At 42.7% G+C, this 15375-nt stretch overlaps 1 protein-coding gene across 5 annotated transcripts in view; it reads right to left on the bottom strand.

Annotated features, from left to right (window-relative positions):
• Positions 1 to 5701: 5701 nt before the first annotated feature.
• ZBTB38 (zinc finger and BTB domain containing 38) overlaps positions 5702 to 15375 on the bottom strand; it is a 172678-nt gene continuing 163004 nt past the window's right edge. For all 5 annotated transcript variants that reach the window (XR_015240013.1, XR_015240011.1, XR_015240012.1 and 2 more), the window contains one exon: positions 5702 to 8333. The gene's annotated coding sequence lies outside the window, so the exon portion shown is untranslated. The remainder of the gene's footprint in view (positions 8334 to 15375) is intronic.

Below are 15375 nucleotides of genomic sequence, written 5' to 3'. Positions count from 1 at the left end.
CCCCCAAACGAAAGTTCTTTATAGGAACTAGTGCATTTATCAAACTTAGGAAATTAACATTGAAGCAATATGTTAGCTACTCTATATCCTTTATGCAAATTTCACCAATTGTCCTAGTAATGATCTTTATTGCATTCAGTATCCATGCCTTTACTCTCCTTTAAGCTGGGACAATTCTTCAGTTTCTCCTAGTCTTTCACAAGCTTATTATTCTTGAGCAGGGCAGGCCAGTTACATTGCAGAATTTTCCCCAATTTGTATTATGTATTTTGGGCAGGAATAACTACATAAGCAATGCTCAGTTCTTCTCAGTACATCTTTATCTGGAAGCTCATGTGACCACCTATCCCATTACTGGTGATAATTCGTTTTGATTCCTTGGTTAGCCTGGTATCTGCCAGATTTGCCCCCTGTAAAGTCACCGTGTTCCCATAGAATTAATAAGCATCTTGTGAGGTGATACTTGAGATTTTGTAAAAGTGAACTTGCTTTTCCCCGTCTGTGTTCCTCCCTCCATATTCTACCTGGATGAATTGCAACCTCACATATGCCCAAGCCAGAAACTGGGGAGTCATTACTCTTTCCTCTTCCTTGTATTTCATGTTCAAGAACTAAATCCTGTAGACTCTGCCCCTTTAATGTCTTTCAAAGTGATCTTCTCCATTTCCACTGCCACTCTTAGCCTCTCATCATCTTTCCCTTGACTTGCTGAAAGACACCTAAGTAGGCTGTCTACTTCCTGTCTGTTCCTCTCCCCACCACTCCCCGCGTTGCCACCAGAGTTGTGTTTCAAGAATGCAAATCAGCATTTTCTTACCTAAAAACCTTTAATGAAGAAGTTGCAAAGTGGAGGTTTTCTGGCACTGATGGGGACCACATGACACGTATGCTACAATTCTGTGGGCTGCCTGAGCTGCCATAACAAAATACCAAAGACTGGGTGGCTTCAACAACAGAAAATTATTTTCTCACGGTTTTGGAGGCTAGAAGTCCAAGATCAAGGTTCTGGTCGATTCAGTTTCTGGTCAGAGCTCTCTTCCTGGCTTTCAGATGGTTATTCTTGCTATGTCCTCACATGGCCTTTCTTTGATGTGTTCACATGGAGAGAGAGATGAACTCTCTGGTATTTCTTCTTTTTTTTTAATATTTTTTCATTTTTTTTTCTAAATTTTATATTTGAGAAAGAGACAGAGACAGAGCATGAGCAGGGGAGGGGCAGAGAGACAGAATTTGAAGCAGGCTCCAGGCTCCCAGTTGTCAGCACAGAGCCCGAAACGAGGCTCCAACTTACAAGCTGTGATCTGAGCCAAAGTCGGATGCTTAACTGAGCCACCCAGGTGACCCTCTGGTATTTCTTCTTATAAAGACACTATAATGATCAGAGCCCCTCTCTTATGATCTCATTTAACCTTAATTATTTCCTTCAAGGTCCTGTCTTCAAGTATCGCCACGTTGGGGGTTTAGGGCTTCAACATGAGAATGAGAGGGACACAGGGGCTCCTGGGTGGCTCAGTTAAGTGTCCAACACCAGCTCAGGTCATGATCTCACGGTTCGTGAGTTCATGCCCTGCATTGGGCTCTGTGCTGACAGCTGGAGCCTGGAGCCTGGAGCCTGGAACCTGCTTCAGATTCTGTGTCTCCCTCTCTCTCTGCCCCTCCCCCGCTCATGCTCTGTCTCTCTCTGCCTCTCTCTCTCTCAAAAAATGAATAAACATTAAAAAAAAAAAGTGGGTGCCCGGGTGGCTCCATCTGTTAAGCATCCAACTTCGGCTCAGGTCATGATCTCACAGTTTGTGGGTTTGAGCCTGTGTGGGCCTCTGTGCTGACAGCTGGAACCTGGAACCTGCTTTGGATTCTGTGTCTCCCTCTCTCTCTGCCCATCCACCCCCCCGATCCGCTCTCTCTCTCTCTCTCTCTCACACACACACACACACTCTCTCTCTCTCTCTCTCTCAAAAATAAATAAACTTAAAAAAAAAAAGAATGGGAGGGGCACATTCAGTCCATAATAAGCTCCCATACCTCCCTTTCTCATCCCCATGGCACATACTGCCAATCAATCACAGCACTCTTTCCTACTGAACTTGAATGAACTTCAGAACATTGTGTCCATCTTTCTCGAGGTCAAAGTCTCTCTGGAAACTAGGATGCATACATTTGACACAGTTTCCCCCAGGGAGTTACAGCCTTAAGAGACTTAAATTCAGAGGAGAGAATAATTGTTGTTCTTGGATGAAAAAACAGTTCCAACTTGACTCTTTGACCCTCCAAGAGATTCTTAGTTACCTAGTACCTTTTTTTTTTTCAGTTTCTTTCTTTATTTTGAGAGAGAGAGCACAAGCATGAGTAGGGGAGGGGCAGAGAGAGAAGGAGAGAGAGAGAATCCCAAGCAGGCTCCACACTGTCAGTGCAGAGACCAATGTGGAGCTGGGACGCAAGAACCCGTGAGATCATGACCTGCACTGAAATAGAGTCAGACGCTTAACCGACTGAGCCACCCAGACGCTTAACCGACTGAGTCAGACGCTTAACTGACTCAGGTAACTGAGTCCCCAGTTACTCAGTACCTTTAATGCATTTCTTTCCTGCTTAAAGTACCTAGGATGCATTCTGTCACAGATGCAACAGATACATTCCTACACTTTATGTGCTGATATGCTTAGCTCTGTGTAGTTTCCTAAATGTGCCAGGTGGTTCAATGCAGATTTGCTGTGATCCAACTTCTCCCTTTGTCTAAGGTTCCCTCCCCACTCTCTCCTCCATCATACCAATTAGGAGGCTTTGGGCTGCAAGTAACAGAAAAACTGTCAGAAAATGGCTTAAACAACTACAGTTTATTTTGTCAATAAAAAAGAAGTCTTGGGGCGCCTGGGTGGCGCAGTCAGTTAAGCGGCCGACTTCAGCCAGGTCACGATCTCGCGGTCCGTGAGTTCGAGCCCCGCGTCGGGCTCTGGGCTGATGGCTCAGAGCCTGGAGCCTGTTTCCGATTCTGTGTCTCCCTCTCTCTCTGCCCCTCCCCCGTTCATGCTCTGTCTCTCTCTGTCCCAAAAAATAAATAAACGTTAAAAAAAAAAAAATTAAAAAAAAAAAAAGAAGTCTTTATGGGTCTTAAAAATTAAACACAGAATTACTACACGATCCAGCAATTCTCCTTCTGGATATATACCCAAAAGAAATGAAAGCAGGGTCCTGAAGAGATTAGTATGCACATGTTCATAGCAGTACTATTCACAACAGTCAACACGTGGAACAAACCCGTGTCTATTACAGATAAGTGGATAAGCAAAATATGGTATATCCATACAATGGAATATTATTCAGCCTTACAAAGGAAGGTAATTCTGACACATGATACATTATAGTTGAATTCTGAGGATATGCTAAGGGAAATAAGCCACAAAATGGCAAATATCATATGATTCCACTGCTATGAAGTGCCCAGAGAGTCTAAGATTGTCACAGACTGGACAATATTTTATTTGTCTTTGACTCATTAGTGCACAATAAAACACAGAAGAACATAGAAGGCACTTACTAAATGTTTGATGATGAATGAATGCATTAATGAATGAATGAATGAGCAAATGAATGAGAGATGGCCTGTTCAGAGAAGCTGCTAATAAATGAGCTCAGAATGCTGAATCTAAAACCCACAAGGGAAACCAGAGTAGACCACATAACCATGCTGGGCTGAGCCTGGGCTTTGTAGAAAGCTTAGGTGCAGAGAAAAGGCAACATCTCAGAAGTCAGATGAGGAAGGAGAAGGGGAAGGAGGCAGGGTGAGGGGTTTGCAATCCTCCCCCTGGGCTGGGGCTGTGTGCGTAACAAGCAGCTGATTTGGGGCAGAGATAGCCAGGAGAGCAGAAGTTCATAGGTCGGGAACTGGTCTACTAGTGGGCTAGATTGAAACATTTTCAATTTTTTGTAAGTTGTCGTAGGAGCAACAAAACTTTGATTTCAAAGTTGCAAGTTGTTTTCATTTTTGCTATTATGATCTAACTTCCAGGCAGCCACATCAGCCTGCAGGTACACAGGAAATCCTATTAACATCACTAACTCAAAAGTTCTTGGTCTTGCCTCCATCTTCCACTTGCCCAAATAATTTAAACTCTCCCCAATTACTTATTTCCAAGAGTGTCCAAGGGATGTTAGACTTACCATTGGTAGAATGGGGGTTTCTGGGTTTGTTATGTCTTTCCTTTCCTGCTCTAGCTTCCCTTTGTCACTGTGTCTGCCCAGGAAGTAGCTTGAGGGACTTTCGCCACTTTATGGTGCCTGCTGTGAAAATGTCAAGGCCCAAGCCCAGAACATTGTCCTTCAGAGCTCACAAAATGCTTCTAGCGGTCAGCAAATCTGGTAAGAATGGCCACCTCTCCAGCTAGGCCCCTAAGTAGCACTGCTTGGGCTCAGAATCTCTCATAAAATCAACTCTTAGCCCTAGTCCTCATCTCTTTCCTTTGGGCCTCCAACTAGTCTAAGATGCCAGGTTGGAAACAGGAGAGTTTTATGTTATAGTTAACTCAACAGATACTCCCCACCTCCTTCTCCTTTGCAGCCTCCACTATGGAGGTCAATAAAGCTAAATATTGCTTTTCTGGTCCCCGGCAGCCAGGGTTGGTTATATGACTCAATGAGACATGAGAGAGAGTCTTCTTTGTGCTTCCAGAATAGGTTTGCTTTTCTTGTTGGGAGAATAGATGAGTCTGTTGCCACACCTTCTCCCTGTGCGCCCCCCCACCCCCCTCCACTGCCTTCTTCTTTCATTGAACATGGATACAATGCCTGGAAATGCAACAGCTGTCTTATGACTATGGCCGAAAGAACAAGTGAATTCTTGTCCCTGAAATATTTGAGCCTCTGCAACCAGCTTTGAATTTCATTCCTCCAGGCTTCTGGTGAGAGAAAAAAAAAATAGATGCCTATTTGTTTAAGGTACCATTTGTCAGTCAGTGAAGCCAAAAGCATGATCCTAGCTGTTACAAATTTGACTTTTGCACATCATGTGCTGACACTATGAAACCATCTCTTATGATCCAAGTTGTTCATTCATAAATCACCTGATGCACACTGCTCATCACTTGGTGGCTGTGCATGCCATTTGCTGCTACTGGAGGAAGGAGTCAGGTCTCCACCAAACTGGAGGGTATCTAAAGGCAGTTATTTAGGTGGCATTTTTGCTAGGATCGGGCCTGGTGGCAATTTCCCTCTGGCACTGTGTCCTGTCTCTGACTTCTTGACATGGCCCTACAGAAAAATGTAGAGGTTAAGGACAACCCAGCCCTGTATTCTAGCCCTCACAGTATGGACCCCTATGAAAGGACAGATGCCTGAATTAACCTCCCAAGGTCAAGGGTGTTGGTAGTCTTCTCCTAGGTCACTGATTCCCATTTAAAATTAAAACAATTTTTTAACGTTTATTCAATTTTGAGAGACAGAGAGAGACAGATCATGAGCGGGGAAGGGGCAGAGAGAGGGAGACACAGAATCCGAAGCAGGCTCCAGGCTCTGAGTTGCCAGCACAGAGCCCGACGCAGGGCTCGAACTCACAAACTGCAAGATCATGACCGGAGCCGAAGTCGGTTGCTCAACTGAGCCACCCAAGTGACCCCCCCCACCCCATCTTCAATTTAAAATAGAGTGAGATTGGGGGTGCCTGGGTGGCTTATTCGGTTAAGCCTCCAACTTGGGCTCAGGTCATGATCTCACGGTTCGTGGGTTTGAGCCCCACGTCAGGCTCTGTGCTGACAGCTCAGAGCCTGGAGCCTGCTTTGGATTCTGTGTCTCCCTCTCTCTCTCTGCCCCTAACCCACTCGCATTCTGTCTCTGTCTCTCTCAAAAATAAATAAACATCAAAAAAAAAAATAGAGGTCAGGAATGTCATGAGATAATAAAGTCCTCTCCCCTTAAAACATTTAAAAGTAATATTTTTGTTGTTACAAACTGTATTTTATGTAATTTTGAAGACTTTGGCATTTATTTCATAAAACTGAATTCCAGGGAAAAGACATGGATATTCAGCCACAAAAGAAATAGGAAGTTTGATAAGTTGGTGACCTATTTGAAATAATTGAGTCGATATGGCCACTAAAATGGAAGCCTCTAGTTTGCTGTGTTGTTGCTTTAAGCCACGTGAGGTCATCCTTATGAGGACACTCTAGGGCTATCTGTGCAGATATGGAGGAAAGGCTGATGGAGAGGGGCCAGGAAGAGTGGAATCAAAATCCAAAGGCATTTACTACTGCATTTGAATGGAGGGCCAGATGTACCACTATCGCTTAGCACCCTTACCCCAAATAATCCTTCTTAGTAGGTGTCTTATCTGCAGCCACACCAAACAAATACTTTAGTGAAATTGCTGGGGGCAGAGGGGGGCGGCTCTAAGGATCTTCTAGTAGTGAGCAAAAGATGGAGAGAAGCAATAGTTGCTCATACTGATCACACCTGAAATGTAATAGCTATTTTGTCTGGTGTGCTAGTTTGGTGTAGATTTACATTGAGAGTAGAAATATGTGTTAAGGCTTTTTGTGAATTCTGGAAACCTCCGAATATTCAACTTTATTTTTCCATGGAGTCTAGAATTCTACAATAGGAACTCTCCTAAACTTAAAGGTTTTTAGGAACCCAAAAACTATGATTTGCATAATAGTACTGTATGTATTTAGTGCTGTTTAAGAATTAATATCACAGGGGCACCTGACTGGCTTAGTTGGTCAAGTGTGTGACTCTTGATCTGGGGGTCGAGTTTGAGTCCCACATTGGGTGTAGAGACTACGAAAAAAAAAAATTAAAAAAAATTAATATTGCCAAGCTTGATAAAATGTTTAAAATGAAAAAAGCTAGGGCACCTGGGTGGCTCAGTCAGTTAAGCGTCCGACTTCAGCTCAGGTCATGATCTCATGGTCTGTGAGTTCGAGCCCTGTGTTGGGCTCTGTGCTGACAGCTCAGAGCCTGGAGCCTGCTTCGGATTCTGTGTCTCCCTCTCTCTCTGTCCCTTCCGCGCTCACACCTCTCTCTCTCCCCCAAAAGTAAATAAACATTAAAATAATAATAAATAATAATAAAATGAAAAAAAGCTGTCTTTCATGTAGTGTTTGGGAAGAGAAGATATAAGGAGACAACAGCTCCTTCCTCCATTTTTCTATACCAGGTCTTCTCAACTGTGGCACTATTGACATTTTGGCTGGGATAATTCTCTGCTCTTGGGGACTGTCCTGTACGTTGTAGGATGTTTAGCAACATTTCTGGCCAACAGCATCTCCCGGTTGTGATAACCAAAAATGTCTCCAGACATTGCTGAGTGGCCTCTAGGAGGCATGATCATCTCCCATTGAGAATCCGTGCTGTATATGAATACATCTTCAGTAAAATGGCAGGTGTCTGTGTTTGTAAACCTGCCAAAAACTGCGATCCATGTGGTTCAGACACTGAGTAAGTAGGGTTCAAAAAAGCAAAGTCCTGGTAAGAATTCTACTTTAAAAAAATTTATTTATTTGTTTATTGGGGGGGGGGCAGAGAGGCAGAGAGAGGGCGAGAGAGAGAATCCCAAGCAGCTCCACACTATCAGCGCAGTGCCCGACACAGGGCTCGATCTCACAATCCATGAGATCATGACCTGAGCTGAAATCAAGAGTCAGACGCTTAACCGACGGAGTCACCCAGGTGCTCCAGGAATTCCACTTTTAAATCTCAAGGAATATGAATGGGATCCAAGTATGTAATCCACAGCATCTTTCACCAAAATAGTTTTCCTCTTCTCTAATATTCAACCATTCCATTCCTCACTCTCGTTCCCCCCCAATAGTGTGCTCTCCCATCCACCCACTCTCTCCCTTCTTCTCCCTCTCCTACATGATGCATCTGAACACATTCATGCCCCCTGCTCTCCGTGGCCTCTTTCTCCTTGCAACCTACCTGTGTGGCTTATACCACTTCCATCCCTCTCCCCTCCCCCTGGTTGTGTGGTGGAATTCCCAAAGATCTGGTCTGGACCCTGCAAGCTCTTCTCCACAGTTGGGTGTGGGTGGATGGGAGGAACTGAGCAGCTAAGCGGCACCACATTTAGCAACGGGGAGGAGGACGGGAAGAGCTGGCGACACTCCTGAGTGTGAAGGGTTGCAGATTTTTTCACCCTCCTCACAAATGCGCAAGAGAAGATGCAGCATTTTCATGTCTCTAAAATAGTTTTTGTCTTCCTGATGAGCCTCTAACCACCGAAGGGAGAGAAAAGTATTCCGGCACACAATTTAAACAGACATTTTAGGTAAATGGTCCTCCTTAGGTAAATGCATCCTCCTTTTCTGTCTCCGAGATGGTGGAGTTGTGGCTAGCAGACCCTGCAGGGACAGAGAAAAGATAGGATCCTCAGGTCCATGCAGAATCTTGTGCATCTTTGTTGATTTCTGCTGTGGGTGGGTGGTCTGGACGCTTCCTGGGTTGTATCCAATCCATCTCTGGAAGTTCTGTGAGCTCTGCTGAGGCTGTAACTACAGTACCTAAGGCCTGGTCCCTCCTGCCTTGGAAGGCCTGCTTCTGCTCCCTGATGACTCAGTCTCTGCTCTGGCTGCTGCTGCAGACCCCACATCCTCCATCTGGCTCTTGCCTAGGGTGTCCACCCCCAGTCTTACTGCTGATTCACCTTTTCCTTGGCCTATGCTTGGAGGCCTGCTGGCTCTCGATTCAGCTGCTTTCCAGGCCTCTTCTCTGGAGCAGATGGGAACTCCTTGGTCCAATTTATTCCATACTGGTCCTGGAGGCAGCCCAGGAAATCACATTTTGCTTCTCTCCCAGCAGAATGATGCTATGCTGTTGAGGAAGCCATTCCTGGGGTGATGCCAATCACCTGCAACGTCAGGCCCTCTCAGAGTCCCAAAGATGAAGTCTTCGGAAACCCCTAACCTTTCCCCCATCCACCTCACAAACCTCCTTGCTTTGGGTGGAACCAAGAGAAGGGAGATTAGGCTCACCTCTGAGGGCTACGCTACCTTACTTCCCCTTCTTTCTTAGATAGTCCACTAGAACTGATAGGGTAGGCATTCCTCCTTCTCTTCCTCTTTACTCCAGGACTTCTTTTCGTAAGAACTATATGATCAAGTTGGCTTTTGATATGTTAACAGACAGAGAAGAGAATCTAGACTATCTTTTCTCTTTTACAAAGTCTAGTTTTAAGATAATCTGGCTGAAAAATTAAAAAATCTCATTTGGAAACAGACACTTAACTTTTGCTTTCTCCGTTTCTCTTTTTCTTTCTATTCCTCCTGTAACAATCCTAAGCTTCCCTGAACAACTGGAAACCTGCTGGAGGTATGGGGGTGGAGAGAGGTCAGCATAAGGAAATATACAAGAAAACAGCATCTTCGTCTATTTCAAAACTATATTATCACCATTATATACGTTGATAATTTTTCATGCCACATGTTATGTTCTAATGTGGTTGTTCCATTGAGGCCTGCAAGGCTGAGACCGCAGCCCTGTGGGTAGACCACATCTGTCCAGTGAATGGCCGGAAGAAGACGTAGGTCCTCAGACAGGAAACCAGACTCTGAGGGCAAATCTTAACAGACGAGAAAGGGCTCTTTGCTATCCTTGAACTCACAGGAGCCTCAGGACTAGGACAGTTCTCCTATTTTCTCTCAACGGGGTCAAGCCAGGACTTGCAAAGGGAGACTTCTTTGTAGGGCTGAGCTTCTCTGACTCTACAATTCACAAGTTTGCTGTGCTAACATGTTTTTTTGTTGTTGTTTTTTTTTTGTTTTGTTTTGTTTTGTTTTGTGCTAACATGGTTTTAATAGGAGGGCCAACATAGGGCTATCAACTTTTTATTCTGCAAAGCGAAATGTTAGAAACAAGCCACTGTTTATATCATCAATGTTCATTTTTTTTTTTAAGGACCTTTAACACCTAAAAAGTTGGTGATTTTGTTTTAAGGAAGGCATCATTTATTGACAAGAGAAAAAGTCACTTCAGATGCCTGGAATGGCAGGGGGGGAAAGGCATTGAACAGAAGCAGGAAAGGGAGATAGGCAATGTCTCGTCCAGGGGTGGACTTATACTTCTTTGCCTACAGGATTTGCACAGGGACAACTGGGGAGCAAGACCGAAAGAAAGTTACAGCATGTCATGGAGAACCTGAGTGACAGAGAGTGAGAAACTAGAATGTCAGCTTTGAGAGAGCTAGAGTTTCTGACTGTGTCATGAGAAGGGAATTGCCAGGAAGAAAACCATATTTGGGAGATTGAAGTTAAAGGTTTTGTGCAGCCTCTGATGAAATTACTGCATTTTGAGAGAGAGAGAGAGAGAAGAAGGAAAGGCATTTTGAAGAGAAAGGATGGAACCCATCCCAGGCTTTGGCTGAAGTGTAACATTTCATGGGAGATGAACGGAGCACTTTCCCTCTGTTGGTTATTTTGTCTGTTGGATATCTCGGCCGGGCTGATTTTAAAGAGTGCCACAGATACTCCTGATAACTTAATAGATATGCACAGGATAGATTTTAACATTTTAAACAATTCCCTTCTTATGAGAGAGAGAGAGAGGGAGAGAGAGAGAGAGAGAGAGAATGAGTGAGGGAGGGGCAGATAGAGAGGGAAACAGGATCTGAAGCAGGCTCTGTGGCACAGAGCCTGATGTGGGGCTCAAACCCACGAACCATGAGATCATGACCTAAGCCAAAATTGGACGCTTAACCAACTGAAGCCACCCAGGCACCCCGCCCCCCGATTTTTGCATTTTTAAATTTGACTTCATTTCATCAGCTAAACTTACTATTTTCTTACCTTTTCTCTATTAAATACTAGTTTTGTTTAATGCCATTGTCTACACTTCAGATAAGAGAATCTTCTACATTAAACTGTAGTCCAATATCTGTTGCACAAGCGTTGTCAGGGAATGGAACAATTAATAAAATTACCTTGTGTGCTCTGCATGAGTCACTTGCAGACACAGACATTTGTGATAGAAATACATTGTATAGTGATGGTGTGGTGATTTCATCAATAAAAGATTATAGAAAAGAAACTTCAGGAACCTCAAGTTCCTTAGTCATTATTGTAAACATCTGTTATTATGCTGGAAAAGAAAGCATGAACATGATAGCTAACAGAATCCTGGCCAAAGATGTTACTAATTATGCTTCATAGGGACACATATATTTTTAAAGGCTATATGTCAAACACATATGCACACCTTGGTCTATTCGTCCATTTTAGGAGAAATTCTTATTGACTTCATATTGTTGAGTTCCCTCATCTCTTGTCAGTGGTTTTATTGTGCCAGTGTTAAAACGGAGTTGTTGGCTTGCTTATCTCTACTTCTGGACAGATTTCCAAACTCTTAAAAAATTTTTTTTTTAACATTTATTTATTTTTGAGATACAGAGAGAGACAGAGAGTTTCACTCTTTAATTCATTTGAAATTAATTTTACCATATGGTTGGAACCAAACTTCACATATTTCCCCCCAATAGGCAAGAATCTCAACACCATTTGTTTAATAGGCCATTTACTTTTCATTTGTTTGTATTCCTGCTTTTATTATAAACTACACAATCCTATATGTAATTACAATTTTATGACTTTCATTTCTGTTCCCTTAATCGGCCTGTCAATTACTGTGCCAATACCACACATATTTGACCACAATAACTATTTAATAACTTTTAATATCTAAGTCTTCCTCATTGCTAATTGCCTTTGGAATTTTTCTCATCTTTTCTTGTTTGCTTTTTCTTCCAGATGAACTATTAGAATCATCTGCCATTTCTCAAAATGCAATAGAATAGAATTTTGATTTTCCCCTTACATCTTATTCAACAAGTATGTATGTATGTATGTATTTTTAAAAAGATTTTTATTTTTTTGAGTAATCTCTACACCCAATGTGGGTCTTAGACTTACAACCCCATAGAATTTTGATTTTCCCCTTACAACTTATTCAACAATTATGTACGTATGTATGTATTTTTAAAAAGATTTTATTTTTTTAAGTAATCTCTACACCCAATGTGGGTCTTAGACTTACAACCCCAAGATAAAGAGTCACATGCTCTACTGACTGAGCCAGCCAGGCACCCGTCAACAAGTATTTATTAATTGATATAAAGGAACTCATCAATGTTGACCAAATAATAACGGCAGTAACATTTGTAAGTATATTTCCTTATATTTGCAAAGTGCTTTAAATGTACTAGGGGTGCCTGGGTGGCTCATTGGGTTAAGTGTCTGACTTTTGATTTTGGCTCAGGTCATGATCTCACTGTCCTGAGATAGAGCCCAGCATCAGGCTCCCATGCCGAGCTTAAGATTCTCTCTCTCCTTTTCCCTCTGCCCTTCCCCCACATGTCCTCTCTCTCCCTCTCTCTCTCTTTCTCTCAAAAAAAAAACAAAAAAACAAAAAAACAAAAAAACCAAAACCATATTGTTCATCAAGAAGTTTCAGAATACTTGAAAACAAGATAATTAAGGCAGGTGTAAAGAGGGGGAAAAAAATCTCTTCAATGTAAACCCGGAGGGGAATAGGCTGGTTGATTATAAATAGGATTCAGAAAATCAGAAAATTGAAAGTTATATAAGAGGTCAAGGCAGAAATTGGGGAAAAGGATACATGGGCTTAGACAGTCACATACTCTAAAAGGAGACCCAGAGTATTAACAGGTACTGGGTTAACATCTCAGTGGAGGGCATCCTGGGTTCTGGGTTCATGTTCCATGGATCTGAGATAGCAGCTCTGCAACTGGGTTGGATAAACTGTCTTTGTAGGAAGATAGGGAAAAAAGTTTGGGTGTGATAAAGTAAATCAACCATACCATTAAATGCTAGAGTTAAATATAAGTTGCATAATCATCATTATAATTTATATTCATTGTTTATTCTATTGGATAAATTAAGAGATTTTAATTAGAAACTAAGATAATGTAATTAAATTTGTAAACAGTTTGAATGTTAAGTGAATTTGATTTCCTACATCAATAAGTAAGTTTATTTATTTTTGAGAGAGACAGAGAGAGAGCATGAGAGAATGCAAGTGGGGGGAGGGGCAGAGAGTGAGGGGGAGACCAATGATCCAAAGCAGGCTCGGTACCATCAGCACAGAGCCCGATGCAGGGCTCAAACTCATGAACCGTGAGATCATAACCTGAGCTGAAGTTGGACACTCAATGACTGAGCCACCCAGGTGCCCCAACATCAATAAGTTTCATTTCATGTATTTATTACTTTTTGACGGATTTAGCAAGATTTTTTTTTCTAGTTAATATCGTTTTAAAAGTTTTTTATTTTAATTCCAGCTGGTTAATGTACAGTGTTATATCTCAGGCGTGTAATATAGTGATTCAACACTTCCATACAGCACCCGGTGCTCATCACAACAAGGGCACTCTTTAGTCCCCATCGCCTATTTCACCCATCCCCCACCCACCTCCCCTCTGGTAACCATCAGTTTGTTCTCTATAGTTAACAGTCTGTTTCTTGGTTTGCCTCTCTCTCTTTTTTTTTTTTCCTCCCTTTGCCTATTTGTTTTGTTTCTTAATTTCCACATATGAATGAAATCATATGGTATTTGTCTTTCTCTGACCTATTTGGCTTAGCATTATACTCTCTAGCTCCAGCTATGTCACTGCAAACGGCAAGATTTCATTCTTTTAAAAAAGTTTATTTTAGAGAGAGAGTGAGAAGGGGAGAGGGGCAGAAGAAGAGAGAGAATCTTTAGCAGTCTCCATTCTCAGCACGGAGTCTGACAAGGGGCTTGATCCCATGACCCTGGGATCATGCCCTGAGCCAAAATTAAGGTTTGGATGCTCGATCAAGTGAGCCACCCAGGCGCCCCAACATGGCATTCTTTTTTATGGCTGAATAATATTCCATTGTATATATCCAGTCATCAATTGATGGACACTTGGAATGCCTCCATATCTTGGCTATTATAAATAATGCTGCTATAAACACAGGGGTGCATGTATCCCTTTGAATTAGTGTTTTCTGGGGCACCTGAGTGACTCAGTCAATTAAGAGTCTGACACTTGATCTCGGCTCAGGTCATGACCTCACAATTCGTGAGATCCAGCCAAACGTTGGGCTCTGTGCTGATAGCATGGATCCTGCTTGGAATTCTCTGTCTCTCTCTTTCCCTCTCTCTGTTTCTTCCCCCCTCTCTTTCAAAAAATAAATAAACATTTGAATTAGTGTTTTGTATTCTTTGGGTAAATACCCAGTAGTGCGACTGTATAAGGCAGTTCTATTTCTAACTTTTTGAGGAAACTCCATACCGTTTTCCAGAATGGCTGCACCAGTTTGCATTCCTACCAACAGTGCACTAGTGTTCCTTTTTCTCCACATCCTCAACCAACACTTGTTGTTTCTTGTGTTATTGATTTTTGCCATTCTGACAGGTGTGAGGTGATATCTCATTGTATTTGATTTGTATTTCCCTGATGGTAAGTACTAACGGGCATCTTTTCATGTGTCCGTTAGCCATCTGGATGTCTTCTTTGGAGAAATGTCTGTTCATGTCTTCTGCCCATTTTCTAATTGGATTATTTGTTTTTGGGGTGTTGTGTAAGTTCTTTGTATATTTTGGATACTAACCCTTTATTTGATATGCATTTGCAAATATCTTCTCCCATTCTGTGGGCTGCATTCTAGTTTTGCTGATTGGTTGGATTCAGCAAGATTTTGTTTGGTAAGTTTATAACTGTTTTATGAGGTAACTGAAACGCCTGAGAGGATTTGACACTAAATTTGTAAATGTTGTCTTAGGGGTGCCTGGGTGGCTTAGTCAGTTAAGCAGAAGGACTCTGGGTTTTGGCTCAGGTCAGGATCTCATGGTTCATGGGTTCAAGCCCCATGTCGGGCCCTGTGCTGACAGTGCAGAGCTTGCTTGGAATTATCTCTCTCCCTCCCTCTCTCTGCCCCTCCCATGCTCACATTCGTTCTCTCTCAAAACAAATTAAAAAACTTAAAAGAAATTTTTAAAAATTCTTGTAAGAAAAATTTGTAAATGTAGTAAATGCTTAAGGGTATTTAGTTAGGTCAATTAAAAAAAATTTTAATGCTTATTTTTGAGAGAGAGAGACAGAGTCGGAGAATGAGCAGGGGAGGGGCAGAGAGAGGAGACACAGAATCTAAAGCAGCTCCGGGCTCTGAGCTGTCAGCACAGAGCCCAACTCAGGGCTCAGACCCGCGAACCGTGAGATCATGATCTGAGCCGAAGTCGGACACTCAACTGACTGAGCCACCCAGGTGCCCCAGGTCAATTTATAGAAATAGTTATTGATGGGGGCGCCTGGGTGGGTCAGTCGGGTAAGCATCCGACTTTGGCTCAGGTTGTGATCTCGCGGTCCGTGAATTCAAGCCCCACGTCGGGCTTTGTGCTGACAGCTCAGAG

Source organism: Puma concolor, chromosome C2, assembly GCF_028749965.1.
Source record: "Puma concolor isolate L17-30 chromosome C2, mPumCon1.1.hap2, whole genome shotgun sequence".
Taxonomy (NCBI): domain Eukaryota; kingdom Metazoa; phylum Chordata; class Mammalia; order Carnivora; family Felidae; genus Puma; species Puma concolor.
The sequence above is the reverse complement of the archived record's forward strand: the minus strand, read 5'-3'. Positions and strand labels throughout refer to the sequence as shown.